Source organism: Zalophus californianus, chromosome 2, assembly GCF_009762305.2.
Source record: "Zalophus californianus isolate mZalCal1 chromosome 2, mZalCal1.pri.v2, whole genome shotgun sequence".
In the NCBI taxonomy this organism is placed as follows: Eukaryota; Metazoa; Chordata; class Mammalia; order Carnivora; family Otariidae; genus Zalophus; species Zalophus californianus.
In genome coordinates this window covers 150153821-150172311 of record NC_045596.1, presented here as the reverse complement: position 1 = coordinate 150172311, position 18491 = coordinate 150153821, and positions in this window count along the sequence as shown.

Genomic DNA, 18491 nt, shown 5'->3' with positions numbered 1-18491 from the left:
CACTATCCCATCAGGACATAAATGTTTGCTATATAATCCCATGTTCATAATGTTCAAGAAATCTTAACACTCCCTCAAAAATTATCACCTCTAATTTACTTTTCTGTAAAAAGATGTATCTGTAGGAAATGAAGAATATCAAAGATGATATAACTAGTAATGGGGAGCACCTCCAATTTTGATTAACTTCCTGAGTATTGATTATCAGGATTGTAATTCTCTTACCTGGCCATGTCAGTCTCCCGGTGTAAATATACAGGTGTCTGGGCTCCTCCCTTTCAGGTTGACTCAACAAATGGGGATGAGAATCTCCAAGTGCCACCTGGTTATTCTGTTCCTCCTACGGCCCACAGGACCAGGTCCACACAGTTTTCTAAAGAGAACTTTTCTTGTGACAGCCTTTTTTTATATATACTCTTAGATTGAGCTTTCAGGAGAGCTGCTCTAAACCCTTCTGGAGCAATTCCTATATAAATATATACGGATTTACTTTCTTCTAGCCACCTCCGGATACCTGTGAAATCACCAGAGAGTAGAACTGCTCACGGGCATATTGGACAAAGCTGTCATGGACTAAAGGGTATTTCTATTACGTGCTTAATGACAGGGTTCTGTATTTGGAATTTTTAACTGCAGGGTAGAAACGCTAACTTTTTTGGAGGCATAACTGGATTTAAAATCTATTTAACTTTTGGGGCACCTGGGTGGCTCAGTCGGTTAAGAGTCCAAGTCTTAATTTCAGGATTGTTATAAGTTCAAACCCCACATCGGGCTCCATGCTGGGTGTGGTGCCTAAGTTAAAAAAAATAATATTGAACTTTTAACTGGAGAACTTCTAAATTATTGAATGATTTAATTGTTTTTTTTTTCCTACTTAATGAAGCATACATTTGTGTATGTTATTTTCTAAAACCAAACAGTAATGAGGTTTTTGGGGTTTTTTTTTACAACTTCACTGAGATTTATTTCACATACTGTTCACTCAGTTTTGTTTGTTTTAGGTTTTTTTTTTCCCCAGTTTTATTGAGAAATCATTGATGTACATCACTGCAAAAGTTCAAGGTGTATTGCATGATGGTTGTGAAATGATTGGCACAGTAGGTTTAGCTAATATCCCTCATTTCCTAGAGATACAATAAAAAGAAAAGAAAGAAAAAAAGAATAAAGGAAAAAATATGTTCTCTTTGTGATGAGAGCTCTTAAGATTTACTCACCTAACAGTTGTCCTGTAGATCATCCAGCAGTGGTAACTAGTCATCATGCTGGACATCACGTCCCTAGTACTTATGTATCTTATCACTGGAAGTTTGTACCTTTTGACCACTTTCCTCCAATTCCTCCTTTCCCCATCCTCCAATACCTCCTTTCCCCATCCTCCTCCACCTCAAAGAAATTCTGACTGATCTCTTTTCTATGAGGTTGGGCTTTCTGTTTTTTTTTTCCCCCTCATGTCAGTGAAATCAGACAGTATTTGTCTCTCTTGGTCTGACTTATTTCACTTAGCATAATGCCTTCAAGGTCCATCCATGTTGTTGCAAATGGTAGGATTCTTCATCTTTTCGTGGCTTAGTAATATTCCATTGTGAATATATACCATAACTTTATTCATTTGTTCTTTAGTGGACACTTAAATTGTTTCCATGTCTTGCCTCTTATAAATAATGCTGTGAACACGGGGGTGCAAATGTCTTTTCAAGTTAGTGTTTTTGGTTTTCTTGAATACACTCCCAGAAGTGGAATTGCCGGATCATAGGGTAGTTGTATTTTTAATTTTGTGAGGATCCTCCATACTGTTTTCCACAGTGGCTGTACCAGTTTACTATCTCGCCAACAGTGTACGAGGGCTCTGTACCCTCCACACCCTTGCCAGCATTTATTCTCTCTTGTCTTTCTTTTTAAAGAGGCATCTATTTATTTTAGAGTGAGAGACAGTGCACAAACTGGTGAGGGGTGCAGAGGGGAAGTGGACTCCCCGCTGAGCATGGAGCCTGATGTGGGGCTCCATCTCACAGCCCTGAGATCATGACCTGAGCTGAAACCAAGAGTCAGTTGCTTAACTGACAGTCATCCCCTCTCTTGTCTTTTTGATGATGGCCATTCTAACAGGTATGAGGTAATACTTCATTGTGGTTTTAATTTGCATTTCCCTAATGATTAGTGATTGAGCATCTTTTCTAGTATGTATTGGCCATCTATAGGTCTTTGGAGAGTTGTCTGCTTAGGTCTTCTGCCCATTTTTGATTTGGGTTATTTAGTTTTTTGCTATTGAGTTGTATGAGTTCCTTATATATTTTTTTAGACATTAACCCCTCATCAGATGTGTGGTTTGCAAATATTTTTTCCCAGCCTGTAGGTTGTCTTTTCACTTTGTTGATGATTTCTTTTGCTGTACAGAAGCTTTTAGTTTGATGTTTTTTATCTTGTTGCTTGAGCTTGATGTGTCATATCAAAGAAAAAATCATTATCAAGATACAAGTCAAGGCTCTTCAGTTGGGAGGGGCCATGAGCAATCCTCAGACTTGGCCTTGAACTAATCCCCCTGCCTGTGTGTAGCATAGGAACTCTCCCTGACCAGCACTGACTTTGCTCTGAGGGCAATGAGCTCTGTCCACCTGCCTCTCGCTTCAGTGGCCACACAGCTTCCAGAAGTTGTGGCCAGCTCTTCTGGTCCGATAGGACTGCAAGACACTCTCCACAGTGGGTGGGGCTGTGATTCAACTCCTTGCCCAGGTCTGGGCAAGCCAGGCTCTAAGGCTGGCAAAATTTCTTGTTTGAGGATCTAGATCAGGCAGATCTATACCCTGGCAAGGTCCTTAGAGAGCATCCTCAACTTGGGTCTGCAGGTGAGTAGTGCCGCTGCTTGAGATTACTAATTGGGTACTACAGGTATGCACTCGGGCTGCCAAGATCTGTGTGGTGTACCCGTGTGTTGCCCCTTCAGCGTTCTGTCACAAACAGATTCCCAGTGGCTGAGCCCTGCAGATTCCCCTGCAATCCCCGTGGTGCAGGATCAGAGCAGAGGTTCCTGTGACGTGACCCACAGTGGTCGTCACCCTTCGGTTCTCTTCCTGCTGCAAGAATTGGAGGCTCAGGAGAGGCCTCTCCGTGTGGTGCTGCACTGGCCTGGGGGAGCGACAGCACATGCAACGTGTTGCTGTTCCTCTTACCTTCTAACGCAGCGTGTCTTGGTCTCTATGGCGTGGGGTAGAGGGGAGGTGTGCTTCAGCTTCACCCCTGTGTTCTAGGGTTCTCTCTATGACGTCTTGTTCTAGAATCGTTGTTAGTCATTGTAATGAGGGAGAGCAAAGTCAGGAAGAACCTATGTTGGCATCTTGGTGACATCATCCATTTAAGTTTCTAGTTAAGTGATTTTTTTTTTCAGTATGTTAGCAGAGTTGTGCAACCGTCACTGTAATTGTAGGCCGTTTCAACATCCCGCAAAGAGATGGTCTGTAAGCCCTCTCCACCTTGGGCAAAAACTAATTTACTCTCTTAATTTAGCATAAAATTTTTTAAAGTTCATGCCATAGCATGTATCACTACATTCCTTTCATCGCTAATATACCACATTTTGTTTCCATCAGTTGGGAGACATTTAGCTTGTTTGCACTTTTTAGTTATTTGGAGCTCATTTATTGTTCACAGTTCGAAAAACAATTCTTAAGCTCTCTTCATTTATTCCCCATTATCGTAAAGGAACAGACATTAACTCTTTCCATGAGAAGGGAAGAAGCAACTGACCTGACTGGCCCTCTGGCCCTTAGACCTTAGTCTTTCAGTGTTTCGACCAGATTCCTTGGATGACCTCATCACTAGGGCCCTTTGGAGGGATTTATTCAAGAAAATGCCTTCCTTAATAAATCTTTCTAAAGCTATACACCCACCTCCAGGAGAAACCTGAAAGAAGTGTAAAAGAACAATGAATACTTCAAAATATATGAATTCTTATTCACTGGCATTTTTGCACTTCAATTAGGACTAAAATTAAGAGTTGCCCTTTCATTTACACACTCAATATTTGGGGCACATCTTGGGGTCCCAGGAGATGACTCAATGTCGTGCTATAAAAAGCTTTCCTTTCTGTTGGGAGAAGAGGTTTTTTTTATGGTTAATTTGGAAATGATCTCAATAGCTGCTTAGAAGACAAAAGTGGGGGTTTAACAATAAAAATAGGTTTTAATTTTAAATGAGAAAAGGAGGACTATAAAGGTTGACTTTGCTCAGATGTCTTACATCTTAAAGATTTCCACAGACTACTGATGTGGCTGCCATCGGGAAAACTGTTCAAAATTGAGAAACAGGCTCTGGGCAAATGAATATTATTGCACTGTTTTGGATATTTCCTGTAAAAGGGGTTGGATGCTAATATTATTTTTTAACTCATGTAGGCCAGGTTTGCCAATTTGTTACTGTATTTCATGGCAAGGGCATGAGTCGTCAAAAAGCCTTTTAAATCTTTTCACTTAAAAATATTAAGGATTCAGGGGAGCCTGGGTGTCTCAGGTGGCTAAGGGTCTGCCTTTAGTTCAAGTCATGATCTCAGGGTCCTGGGATCGAGTCCTGAGTCCGGCTCCCTACTCAGTAGGGAGTCAGCTTCTCCCTCTCCTTCTGCCCATCCCCGCTGCTCGTGCTCTCTTTCTCTTCTCTCAAGTGAATGAATAAAATCTTTTAAAAATAAAATTAAGAATTCAGGGGCACCTGGGTGGCTCAGTTGGTTAAGCGTCTGCCTTTGGCTCAGATCATGATCCCAGGGTCCTGGGATCGAGCCCCACGTCAGGCTCCCTGCTCAGAGGGAAGCCTGCTTCTCCCTCTCCCTCTGGTGCTCCCCCCCACTCATGCTCTCTCTCACTGTCTCTCCCTCTCTCCAATAAATAAAATCTTTAAAAAAAATCAATAATTTAAACAAGATATGAAAAAAAGTTGTCTTCTCTTCTAAACCGAATCAGTAAGTGATGTTAACAGTATAATGCATGTCTATGTTTTCCCTCATGCTTATATGGTATAGTATCAGATGGTCAAACATTTTTTTCCTTTTCAACTGTAAAAGTAGTGCTAAGACAACATTGCCAAAAGTTTTGGAAAAGAATCACTGGCAGTTTTCGCCACCTAATACACTAGCTGATTTTTAACATTTCCATCCACTCTTTTCATATGCGTTACAAGTAACTTAAATATAGTTTTAATATTTACCATTTAAAAATAGCTGCATAATAATTCATTGAATAGAATATCATAATTATGTAACAATTCCACATTTTAATTGCTTTTCTTAGAAACCTGAAAGTACCAAAAAAAAAAAACCTGAAAATACAGTTACTAGGCCAAAGTATATAAACCACTTTATTTACCTCTTAATTTTATGTAGTCAAATTGCTAATTGAGAAAGAGTTGAATTAACTTATGAAATTAGTCAGAAATTCTGCTCTACCATCAACATCACTTCTCTTGGTACATATTATTTACCAAGATATGGTTTGCATTTCTTTAAACATTTTATTTTTTAAAAGGTTTGGGTAATATAAACAATTTTTTGCTGGAGAATCATCCTAATTGAAAGATTTGAACTAATATGATAAAAATACTAGGTCTTGGTAGAAGAAATATTTCCCCTATGTTGAGACACATGTAATATATTCTCTATTGAGGGGGGCGAAGCAAGATGGCAGAGGAGTAGGAGACCTGGATTTCATCTGGTCCCAGGAATTAAGCTGGATAGGGATCAAACCATTCTGAACACTTACGAACTCAACAGGAGATCGAAGAAAAGAATAGCAACAACTCTCTGAACAGAAAAGCGACCACTTTCTGGAAGGTAGGACGTGCAGGGAAGTGAATCCGAGGCGAGATTCGGGAAGATAGATGGTGGGGAAGGGGGCTTCTGGCAAGTGATAGAGCCACGGAGCACAAAATCGGAACTTTTAGAAGTCGGCTTCACTGAGGGTCCTAGCTCCAGTGGCTAAGCGGGGGGTGGAAACCTCACGGGACAGTGTGGACTCAGGACCCTCGGGGTCACAGAAAGACCAGGGGTGCCTGAGTGCGGCAGAGCTCCCAGGTACCGGAGCGGGGAAGCCGGCTGCAGAGACGGAGCTGAGGCGCGGGCTCTCAGCTCGGGGTTGCCATAGACCGCGATCCGTGGCCCAGTCGGGCCACTGCCCCTCCAGCAGGGACCCAACAAGCAACAGATCTGGGGAGACTCCCCTTCCTCCCCCGGGAGTAGCGGCACGGGAGCACACCACAGGGATCTACTGGGTTTGGAGACTCCACACGGGGTCGGGTGCCAGAGATAGAAACGCATGGTCACAGGCCGGGTGAGCACGGAGTGCGGCTGGAGACTGGGGAGATGGGAGTGATCCACTGCTTTTCTCTGGGAGCCCACCGAGGACTGGGGCCCCAAGTTCGCGGCTCCTCTGGGGCGGAGATTGGGAGGCTGCCATTTTCACTCTCCTCCTCCAAAGCTGCACGGAAAGCTTGCAGGGAACAAAAGCTCCCGAGAGCAAACCCGAGCAGATTACTTAGCAGGACCCGGCAAGGGTGGGGCAATTCCACTTCCGGCAAAGACATTTGGGAACCGCAGCAACAGGCCCCTCCCCCAGAAGATCAGCAAGAACAGCCAGCCAAGACCAAGTTCATCGATCAATGAGAATGGCAGAACTACAGAGCTAGGGGAATACTGCACATAGAATCCATGGCTTTTTTACCAAGATTCCTTAGTCTTTCAAGGTTTTATTTTTAACTGTCTTTTTTTGTGTGTGAACTTTTCTTTTTCCCTTTTTCAACCAACATCTTATCAATCCCTTTATTAAAAAACATTTTTATTTTTCATTTTTAGAGTCATATTCTATTCCTTCATAGTAGTTACCCTCATTTTTGGCATATATATATATGTTATTCTCTCTTTAAAATTTTGAGATACAGTTTCTTCTAACAGGTCAAAATATGCCCTAAATCTCTAGTGTATGGCTTTGTTCTAGTCTCCTGCCTGATCACATTCCCCCCCCCTTTTTTTTTAAATCCTCCTCTTTCTTTTTTCAAACAACTTCGTATCTTATCAATTCCTTTTATACGATTTTGTATAATTTTCATCTTCACAGTCGTATTCCATCCGTATCAACCCTTATTTTTGTACATATATAAGTTTTTCTTTCTTTAAAATTTTGGGAGGCACTTTCTTCTAACAGACCAAAATACACCCAAAATCTAGTGTGTGGCACTGATCTGTGCACCAGCCTGATCATATTTGATCATATACTGTTGTTTTGTTCTGTTTTTGCTTGTTTTTATCTTTTTCTTTTTTCTTTCTTTCCCTTTCTTTCCCCCCGGTTTCAGGTCTTTTCTGATTTGTTTAGAGTATATTTTCTGGGGACGTTCTTACCCTGTTAGCATTTTGTTCTCTCATTCATGTATTCTCCTCTGCACAAAATGACAAAATGGAAAAAATCACCTCAACAAAAAGAACAAGAGGTAGTACCGACTGCCAGGGACCTACTCAATACGGATATTAGTACGATGTCGGACCTAGAGTTCAGAATCAGGATTTTAAAGATACTAGCTGGGCTTGAAAAAAGCGTGGAAGTTATTAGAGAAACCCTTTCTGGAGAAATGAACTAAAATCTAACCAAGTCGAAATCAGAAAGGCTATTAATGAGCTGCAATAAAAAATGAGGGCGCTAACTGCCAGGATAAATGAGGCAGAAGAGAGAATCAGTGATATAGAAGACCAAATGATGGAAAATAAAGAAGCTGAGAAAAAGAGAGATAAACAACTACTGGATCACGAGGGCAGAATTCGAGAGATAAGTGATACCATAAGACAAAACAACATTAGAATAATTGGGATCCCAGAAGAAGAAGAAAGAGAGAGAGCGGCAGAAGGTATATTGGAGCAAATTATAGCAGAGAACTTCCCTAATTTGGGGAAGGAAACAGGCATCAAAATCCAGGAGGCACAGAGAACCCATCTCAAAATCAATAAAAATGGGTCAAAACCCCGACATCTAATAGTAAAACTTAGGAGTCTCAGAGACAAAGAGAAAATCCTGAAAGCTGCTCGGGAGAAAAGATATGTAACCTACAATGGTAGAAACATTAGATTGGCAACAGACCTATCCACAGAGACCTGGCAGGCCAGAAAGGACTGGCATGATATATTCAGAGCACTAAACGAGAAAAATATGCAACCAAGAATACTATATCCAACTAGGCTGTCATTGAAAATAGAAGGAGAGATAAAATCTTCTAGGACAAACAAAAACTAAAGGAATTTGCAAACACAAAACCAGCCCTACAAGAAATATTGAATGGGGTCCTCTAAGCAAAGAAAGAGCCTAAAAACAACATAGACCAGAAAGTAACACAGACAATATACACTAACAGTCACCTCACAGGCAATACAATGGCACTAAATTCATATCTTTCAATAGTTACCCTGAATGTAAATGGGCTAAATGCCCCAATCAAAAGACACAGGCTATCAGATTGGATTAAAGAACAAGACCCATCGATATGCTGTCTGCAAGAGACTCATTTTAGACCCAAAGTCACCCCCACATTGAAAGTGAGGGGGTGGAAAACCATTTACCATGCTAATGGACACCAAAAGAAAGCTGGGGTGGCAATTCTTATATCGGACAACTTAGATTTTAAACCAAAGACTGTAATAAGAGATGAGGAAGGACACTCTATCCTACTTAAAGGGTCTATCCAACAAGAAGATCTAACAATTGTAAATATCTATGCCCCTAACATGGGAGCAGCCAATTATATAAGGCAATTAATAACAAAAGCAAAGAAACACATTGACAACAAAGCAATAATAGTGGGGGACTTTAACACCCCCCTCACTGAAACGGACAGATCATCTAAGCAAAAGATTAACAAAGAAATAAAGACTTTAAATGAGAAAAAGAGAGATAAACAACTACTGGATCACGAGGGCAGAATTTGAGAGATAAGTGATACCATAAGACAAAACAACATTAGAATAATTGGGATCCCAGAAGAAGAAGAAGGAGACCTGGACCAAATGGACTTCACAGACATATTCAGAACATTCATTCCCAAAGCAACGGAATACACATTCTTCTCTAGTGCCCATGGGACAGTCTCCAGAATAGATCACATCCTAGGTCACAAATCAGGTCTCAACCGGTACCAAAAGATTGGGATTATTCCCTGCATACTTTCAGACCACAATGCTTTGAAACTAGAACTCAATCACAAGAGCAAAGTCAGAAAGAACTCAAATACATGGAGACTAAAGAGCATCCTACTAATCGAGTCCCACATCGGGCTCCCTGCTCAGCAGGGAGTCTGCTTCTCCCTCTGACCCTCTTCCCTCTCATGCTCTCTATCTCTCATTCTCTCTCTCAAATAAATAAATAAAATCTTAAAAAAAAAAAAGCATCCTACTAAAGAATGAATGAGTGAACCAGGAAATTAAAGAAGAGTTTAAAAAACTCATTGAAACCAATGAAAACGAAAACACAACTGTTCAAAATCTTTGGGATGCAGTAAAGGCGATCCTAAGAGGAAAGTATATAGCAATACAAGCCTTTCTAAAGAAACAAGAAAGGTCTCAAATACACAACCTAACCCTACACTTAAAGGAGCTAGAGAAAAAACAGCAAATAAAGCCTAAACCCAGCAGGAGAAGAGAAATAATAAAGATCAGAGCAGAAATCAATGAAATTGAAACCAAAAGAACAGTAGAACAGATCAAGGAAACTAGGAGCTGGTTCTTTGAAAGAATTAACAAGATTGATAAACCCCTGGCCAGACTTATCAAAAAGAAAAGAGAAATGACCCAAATCCACAAAATCATGAATGAAAGAGGAGAGATCACAACCAACACCAAAGAAATACAAATACTTACAAGAACATATTATGAGCAACTATATACCAGTAAATTAGATAACCTGGAAGAAATGGATGGATTCCTAGAGATGTATCAACTACCAAAACTGAACCAGGAAGAAATAGAAAAGCTGAACAGACCTATAACCACTAAGGAAATTGAAGCAGTCATCAAAAATCTCCCAACAAACAAAAGCCCAGGGCCAGATGGCTTCCCAGGGGAATTCTACCAAACATTTAAAGAAGAATGAATACCTATTCTTCTGAAACTGTTCCAAAAAACAGAAATGGAAGGAAAACTTCCAAACTCGTTTTATGAGGCCACCATTACCTTGATCCCCAAACCAGACAAAGACCCTATCAAAAAGAATTACAGACCAATATCCTTGATGAACATGGATGCAAAAATTCTCACCAAAATACTAGCCAATAGGATCCAACAGTACATTAAAAGGATTATTCACCACGACCAAGTGGGATTTATCCCTGGGCTGCAAGGTTGGTTCAACATCCGCAAATCAATCAACGTGATACAATACATTAACAAAAGAAAGAACAAGAATCATATGATCCTCTCCATAGATGCAGAAAAAGCATTTGACAAAGTACAGCATCCTTTCTTGATCAAAACTCTTCAGAGTATAGGGATAGAGGGTACATACCTCAATATCCTAAAAGCCATCTATTAAAAACCTACAGCGAATATCATTCTCAATGGGGACAAAATAAGAGCTTTCCCCCGGAGGTCAGGAACGCGGCAGGGATGTCCACTATCACCACAGCTATTCAACATAGTATTAGAAGTCCTAGCCACAGCAATCAGACAACAAAAAGAAATCAAAGGCATCCAAATCGGCAAAGAAGAAGTCAAACTCTCACTGTTTGCAGATGATATGATACTCTACGCCAAAACTGCTAGAACTCATACAGGAATTCAGTAAAGTGGCAGGGTATAAAATCAATGCACAGAAATCAGTGGCATTCCTATACACCAACAACAAGACAGAAGAGAGAGAAATTAAGGAGTCGATCCCATTTACAATTGCACCTAAAATCATAAGATAACTAGGAATAAACCTAACCAAAGAGGCAAAGGATCTGTACTCAGAAAAGTATAAAATACTCATGAAAGAAATTGAGGAAGACACAAAGAAATGGAAAAACATTCCATGCTCATGGATTGGAAGAACAAATATTGTGAAGATGTCAACGCTACCTAGAGCAATCTACACATTCAATGCAATTCCCTTCAAAATACCATCCACTTTTTTCAAAGAAATGGAACAAATAATCCTAAAATTTTTATGGAACGAGAAAAGACCCTGAATAGCCAGAGGAATGTTGAAAAAGAAAAGCAAAGCTGGCGGCATCACAATTCCAGACTTCCAGCTCTATTACAAAGCTGTCATCATCAAAACAGTATGGTACTGGCACAAAAACAGACACATAGATCAATGGAACAGAATCAATGGTCCAGAAATGGACCCTCAACTCTATGGTCAACTTATCTTTGACAAAGCAGGAAAGAATGTCCAATGGCAAAAAGACAGTCTCTTCAACAAATGGTGTTGGGAAAATTGGACAGCCACATGCAGAATGAAACTGGACCATTTCCTTACACCACACACAAAAATAGACTCAAAATGGTTGAGAGACCTAAATGTGAGACAAGAGTCCATCAACATCCTAAAGGAGAACACAGGCAGCAACCTCTTTGACCGCAGCCGCAGCAACTTCTTCCTAGAAACTTCGCCAAAGGCAAGGAAAGCAAGGGCAAAAATGAACTATTGGGACTTCATCAAGATAAAAAGCTTTTGCACAGCAAAAGAAACAGTCCACAAAACCAAAAGACAACTGACAGAATGGGAGAAGATATTTGCAAATGACATATCAGATAAAGGGCTAGCATCCAAAATCTATAAAGAACTTATCAAACTCAACACCCAAAGAACAAATAATCCAATGAAGAAATGGGCAGAAGACATGAACAGACATTTTTCCAAAGACATCCAAATGGCCAATAGACACATAAAAAAGTGCTCCACATTGCTCGGCATCAGGGAAATCCAAATCAAAACCTCAATGAGATACCACCGTACACCAGTCAGAATGGCTAAAATTAACAAGTCAGGAATACGACAGATGTTGGCGGGGATGTGGAGAAAGGGGAACCCTCCTACACTGTTGGTGGGAATGCAAGCTGGTGCAACCACTCTGGAAAACAGTATGGAGGTTCCTCAAAAAGTTGAAAATAGAGTTACCATACAATCCAGCAATTGCACTACTGGGTATTTACCACAAAGATACAAATGTAGGGATCCGAAGGGGTACATGCACCCCGATGTTTATAGCAGCAATGTCCACAATAACCAAACTGTGGAAAGAGCCTAGATGTCCATCGACAGATGAATGGATAAAGAAGATCTGGTATATATACATAATGGAATATTATGCAGCCATCAAAAGGAATGAGATCTTGCCATTTGCAACGATGTGGATGGAACTGGAGGGTCTTATGCTGAGTGAAATAAGTCAATCAGAGAAAGACATGTATCATATGACCTCACTGATATGAGGAATTCTTAATCTCAGGAAACAAACTGAGGGTTGCTGGAGTGGTGGGGGGTGGGAGGGTTGAGGTGGCTGGGTGATAGACACTGGGGAGGGTATGTGCTATGGTGAGCTCTGTGAATTGTGCAGGACTGTTGAATCACAGATCTGTACCTCTGAAACAAATAATGCAATATATGTTAAGGAAAAAAAAAAGAAGATAGCAGGAGGAGAAGAGTGAAGGGGGGGAAATCGGACGGGGAGATGAGCCATGAGAGATGATGGACTCTGAAAAACAAACTGAGGGTTCTAGAGGGGAGGAGGGTGGGGGGATGGGTTAGCCTGGTGATGGGTATTAAAGAGGGCACATTCTGCGTGGAGCACTGGTTGTTATGCACAACAATGAATCATGGAACACTACATGAAAAACTAATGATGTAATGTATGGTGATTAACATAACAATAAAAATTTAAAAAATATATATTCTCTATTGATATATTTGTTCGAAGTCCTTAAGGAAAAAAGATTTAAGGAACTAATTAACAAGAGACAATTAAAAATTTTTATTTTGACCAGTTCTTTTAAATTCTCATGTGACTTCAGGAATCTAAAATATATAGATTATTGAGAAAAGTTTAAAGATAATTTCTAGTGTGCAAGAATTGACCAGAGTAAGCCCCTCTCCCACAAGGATTGTGCTTTCCCAATTTTTTCACACTCAAGGCACTGATAAACTACATCATTAAAAGCGTAATTTTAAAATGTCATAAAACATGTCATTTTTTGTAACACACCATTTTCATGTTCCATTAAGAAAGAAAATGTTTTTCCATTTAAGCAGGCTTTTACATACTTGGAATTAATATTTTATATCTTACTGGAGAACTCCTTTCAACTTTACCAGACATAGATTTTTTTATCACTCGTTCATACATAAAAGGAGAAATAGTCAAATGAATATTTGGTATACCTAAGATTTCGGGTCTGACTTTTCTGAATCACTGTTGACTTGAATGTCTGCTTTTTTATCCCCAGTGTTATTCTCTGTGCCAATAAGAGGGCACTTCTTAAAAGAATTCATAAACACCAAAAATTGTCGGTGCTGTAAATCAGCTTTATAATATCAAGTTAGTGTCCTTGTGACGCTTCTTCAGGGTTGTAGCTACGTGTATCTGATTCACCTACAACTGGCGCCCAAGAGCTTGAAAACTGGCACCCATCCTGCAGGTTTCTCTGCCGAGCTTTTCAAGGTGCCTGTGGAGGCCATGCCAACACTATGAAAATTGCCACCCGCTCAACAGCAGTTATAAGAAACAGCCTGGGGCGCCTGGGTGGCTCAGTCGTTAAGCATCTGCCTTCGGCTTAGAATGATCCCAGGGTCCTGGGATTGAGCCCCACATGGGGCTCTCTGCTCCGCGGGAAGCCTGCTTCTCCCTCTCCCTCTCCCACTCCCAGTTGTGCTCTCTTTCTCTCTGGCAAATAAATAAATAGAACCTTAAAAAAAAAAGATACAGCCTGATTTCAAAGACATTAAAGCATGGAAGAAAATGTGAGTCTCAGCCATAAAAAAAAAAAAAAAAAAGAAAAAGAAATCTTGCCATTTGCAACAACGTGGATGGAACTAGAGGGTATAATGCTAAGCTATATATGTCAGTCAGAGAAACACAAATACCATGTGATTTCACTCATATGTGGAATTTAAGAAACTAAACAGGGCCATAGGGGAAGGGAAGGAAAAATAAATCAAGATGAAATCAGAGAGGGAGACAACAATGAGAGACTCTTAATCATAGGAAACACACTGAGGGTTGCTGGGGCTGGAGGGGAGGGGGGTGGGTGAACGGGGAACTGTGTGAGGGGCACTAAGGAGGGCATGTGATGTAATGAGCACTGGGTGTCATATGCAACTGATGAATCATTGAACTCTACCTCTGAAACTAATAATACACTATACGTTAATTGAATTTAAATAAAATTAAATTTTTTTAAAAAATGTTAGTCTTAGCACAGATAGCTATGATGGATAGATACGTAATGCATTTATACCCGTGGAGTCCAAGGGCAGCCCCTGCCCTGCTCTGGCTGCCATTCTTGGGCCAACTACCTACCTTTTACATTGCTGGGGTCGGGGGATTGATGAGTAAGGTGGGCACCAGACTCGTTGCTAAGGATGACACTTCACAGGGAAGGCAGTAAGGTTCTAGTGAAGATGAGTCAATATTTCCATTCCTGTTTTTCCCTTAAATAAACTAGTGTCAAAACAGCTTATTTTTAAAAATAGTTTTCTTAAAATTATTTAGCACATTCATATTAAAGCAAAAGTATTTGGTTGGGGAATAGATAATTGCTAAATAACCGTTTCCACTCAGTGAAATAGGTAGAACGTCTATATTGCAACAGTTGGAAAATTTCTAGTTTTCTCCTGAAGTCCAGGAGTTGTCTGGGGAAAGAAGATTCGTGAAATATCTGCCATATGCCTTGAAATTAATTTTGCAATGTTTACTAAATTCTGGAAATGAACTGCTGTGCTTACATATTTTGTCAGTCTCGAAACAGATGGGATTCTGTTTGAAAGGGAGAAATGAATAATTTTTAAGAATCTGGCTTAATAAAAGACTTAAAAACTGTCCTTGTTAATGTTGAATTCTGGTCACGAGGTAGTAGTTTAGGTAATTGTACAGAAACTGTTTTTTCAACATTTCCCTTCAGTAAAGACAATTTACAATTCCCTAGAAAGACTCCTTTCCACCAAAAAAACAATGCTCTCTATTTTATGTTTTAATACTCAGTAAATGCTTCTGTTTTGTTATCATTTTTCACAGTAAGTATCAGGAAACCCAGAATGACTTCATAATTTAAATAAATCTATCCCAGAACGCCTGGGCGACTAAGTCGGTTAAGCAGCTGCCTTCAGCTCAGGTTCTGATCCTAAGGTCCTGGGATCAAGTCCTGCATCGGGCTCCCTGTTCAGCAAGGAGCCTGTTCTCCCTCTGCCGCTCCCCTTGCTTGTGCTTGCTCTCTGTGTCAAATAAATAAAGTCTAAAAAAAAAAAATCTATCACTTCTACTTCTCCTATTCCCATAGAAACTTAAAAATATTGTTTGGTATTTTCCCCCTTTCTACTTAAAAGATGTGTGCATATTTACAATCTGGTTTCCCTTTATTTATTCACTTGTGTGTCACATATTGCCATTGACTCTAGTGAGTGTAAATGCATGTGTAATCCTATTAGATCCCAAAATTCTTAAACATTTCTTGCTGAAGTATAACATAACGTGGTATCCAAATCTTATGTGTACCGATGGATGCATTTTTAGAGATATGTAAATCTATGCAACCACTACCTAGAATCAGGATATAAAATATGTGAGTTCCCAGAACCCCTCTCATACCCCTTCATTGTCACTACCAATCTTATCCCAAAGGCAACAACACCCTGAATTCTAACACTATAGATAAGTTTTGCTGTCTTGGAATTACATAAATAAAATCACAGAGTCCTTTTTTTGGCTTCTTTTGTTCAACATGATATTCATGAGATCCATACATGCCATTGTGTGTAGACATAGTTTGTTTCACTGCTGTATAGTATTCCAATGCATGTTAAAATCAGCATTAAAAAAAAAAAAAACAATTTTCCCCAAAGATAACAGGCTTTTGAAGAATATAGTGATTTGCAGCACCCCCCCCCCGCCCACTTTGGATTTGGTCCTTGGATCCTAGTAGAGTGGGTCCTCCATTCCTCCTTTCTGAGCCCAACAGGAATTATACTTCTGCTGCAGACCCGAGAGTGGGTCTGGGGGTGGGTGAAAGGACTTTCCTAGGCCTGCTAGACCTAGAGACATTTCCCCCCTCAACCCTGGCGGGCCTGGCCCTGCCCCTGCCCCTGCACCACCCCCTAGGCTCCCTGGCACTCGAGCATGCCCCCCCACCCCATGGTGCCTTGCACTTCGTTTTTTTTTCCTCCAGAAATCCAGGGACAGGGGTGATGGGGATGAGTCCAGTCAAGGGGGTCCCAAGGGCGAGGAGAGGACAGGCTCTCAGGAATCCTTTATTTTTACAGCAATAATAATGACAGTGGGGAAGCATGAGGGAGAAAACTAGACCATTAAAACTGCTGGTGGTTTAATACCTCCCACGAAAAAAAATCAACTTTAATTCTGATGGACATTTGGGTTATTTCCAGTTTGGGGCTATTATGAATAGGGGTGCCATGAGCTTTCTTTTCTGTGCCTGTTGGTGAATGTAAGTTTGCATTTCTATTGAGTGTAGACCTAGGGTCTGTAGCATATGCTGGGTCATAGTGTAAGTTCACCTTTGGCATTCCCTACATAACAATGCCGCAAACAGTACACGGGTTCTGCACATCCTTGCTAACATTTAGTGTTGGCAGGGTCTTCAATTTCAGTTATTCTGGTAAATGACTAGTAAGATCTCATTATGGTTTTTATTTCTTTGTCTAATTTCTATTGAGATATATATGCACAAGAATGCACAAATTCTACAGGCAGAGGAGCTTAGTTAATTTTTTTTCAGAGCTTAATAACATTGTTTTAATCACTTTAATACAATTTATTATTTAGAGTAGTTTAGATTCACAACAAAGTAGAGTGGAAAGTACAGAGTTCCCATAGATGCCCTGGCCCCCAACATGCACAACCTCTACCATTATCAACTCCCCCCACCAGAGTGGGACATTTGGTACAATCAATGAACCTACTACACTGACACATCATAAAGACCCAAAATCCATAGTTTACGTTCGTGTTCCCTCTTGGCATTGTACATTCTATGGGTTTGTACAAATATATAATGACAGGCATATAGCATTATGGTGCCGTACAGAATAGGTTTGCTGTCCTAAAAACCCTGTGTTCCACTGAATCATCCCACACTCCTAGCAACCACTGATTCTTTTTTATTTTATTTTTTTAATTTTTGCGTCCCTGGGTGGGCCCAAACACCACTGATTTTCTATTGTCTCCATAGTTTGGCCTTTCCTAGAATGTCATATAGTTAGAATCATATAGTGTGTAGCCTTTGCAGACTGGCTTCTCACTCAGTAATATGTGCTTACGTTTCTTTCATGTCTTTTCACAGCTTGATAGCTCATTTGTTTTTCATCTTAAATAATATTCCGTTGTCTAGATGTACCACAGTTCAATCACCTATTGAAGGACATCTTGTTTGCTTTCAAGCTTTGGCAATTATGAATACAGGTGCTATAAACATCCTTGGAGAGGTTTTTGTGTGGATGTTAAGTTTTCAATGCCTTTGGGTAAATACCAAGGCATGAGATTGCTGGATCACTTGGTAAGAATATGTTTAGTTTTGTAAGACACTTCCAGACTGTCTTCCCAAATGGCTGTACTATTCTGAGTTCCCACCAGCAATGAATGAGGGTACCTGTCGTTCCACATCTTTGGCAGCATTTGGTGTTGCTAGTGTTTAGAAATTTGGCCATTCTAATAGGTGTGTAGTGATACTGTCATTTTGCTTTGCAATTCCCTAATGACATATGGTGTTAAACATCTTTTGCATATGCTTATTTGCCATCTGTAGATCTTCAGTAAGGTGACTGTTCAGGTCTTTATCTATTTTCAAATTAGGTTTTTCATTTTCTTATTGTTGAGTTTTAAGTGTCCTTTGTGTATTTTAGATAACGATCTTCTTCCAGATACGTCTTTTACAAATCCTTTCTCTTCTCTTCTCTTCTCTTCTCTTCTTCTTTCTCTTCTCTTCTCTTCTCTTCTTTCTCTTCTCTTCTCTTCTTCTTTCTCTTCTCTTCTTTTCTAGAGAGAGAGAGAGAGAGAGAGAGCACATGTGTGAGTGGAGGGAGGAGGGGCAGAAGGAGAGGGAGAGAGACTCTCAAGCAGACTCCACGCTCAGTGCAGAGTCCGACATGGGGCTCAGGCTCACAGCCCTGAGATCATGACCAGAGCCAAAATCAAGAGTCAGGGGCTTAACCGACTGAGCCACCCAGATGCCCTGCAAATATTTTTTCCTAGTCTGTGGCTTGTTATCTCATTCCCCTGATGATGTCTTTTACAGAGCAGAAGCTTTTAATTTTAAAGAACTCTTGCTAAGT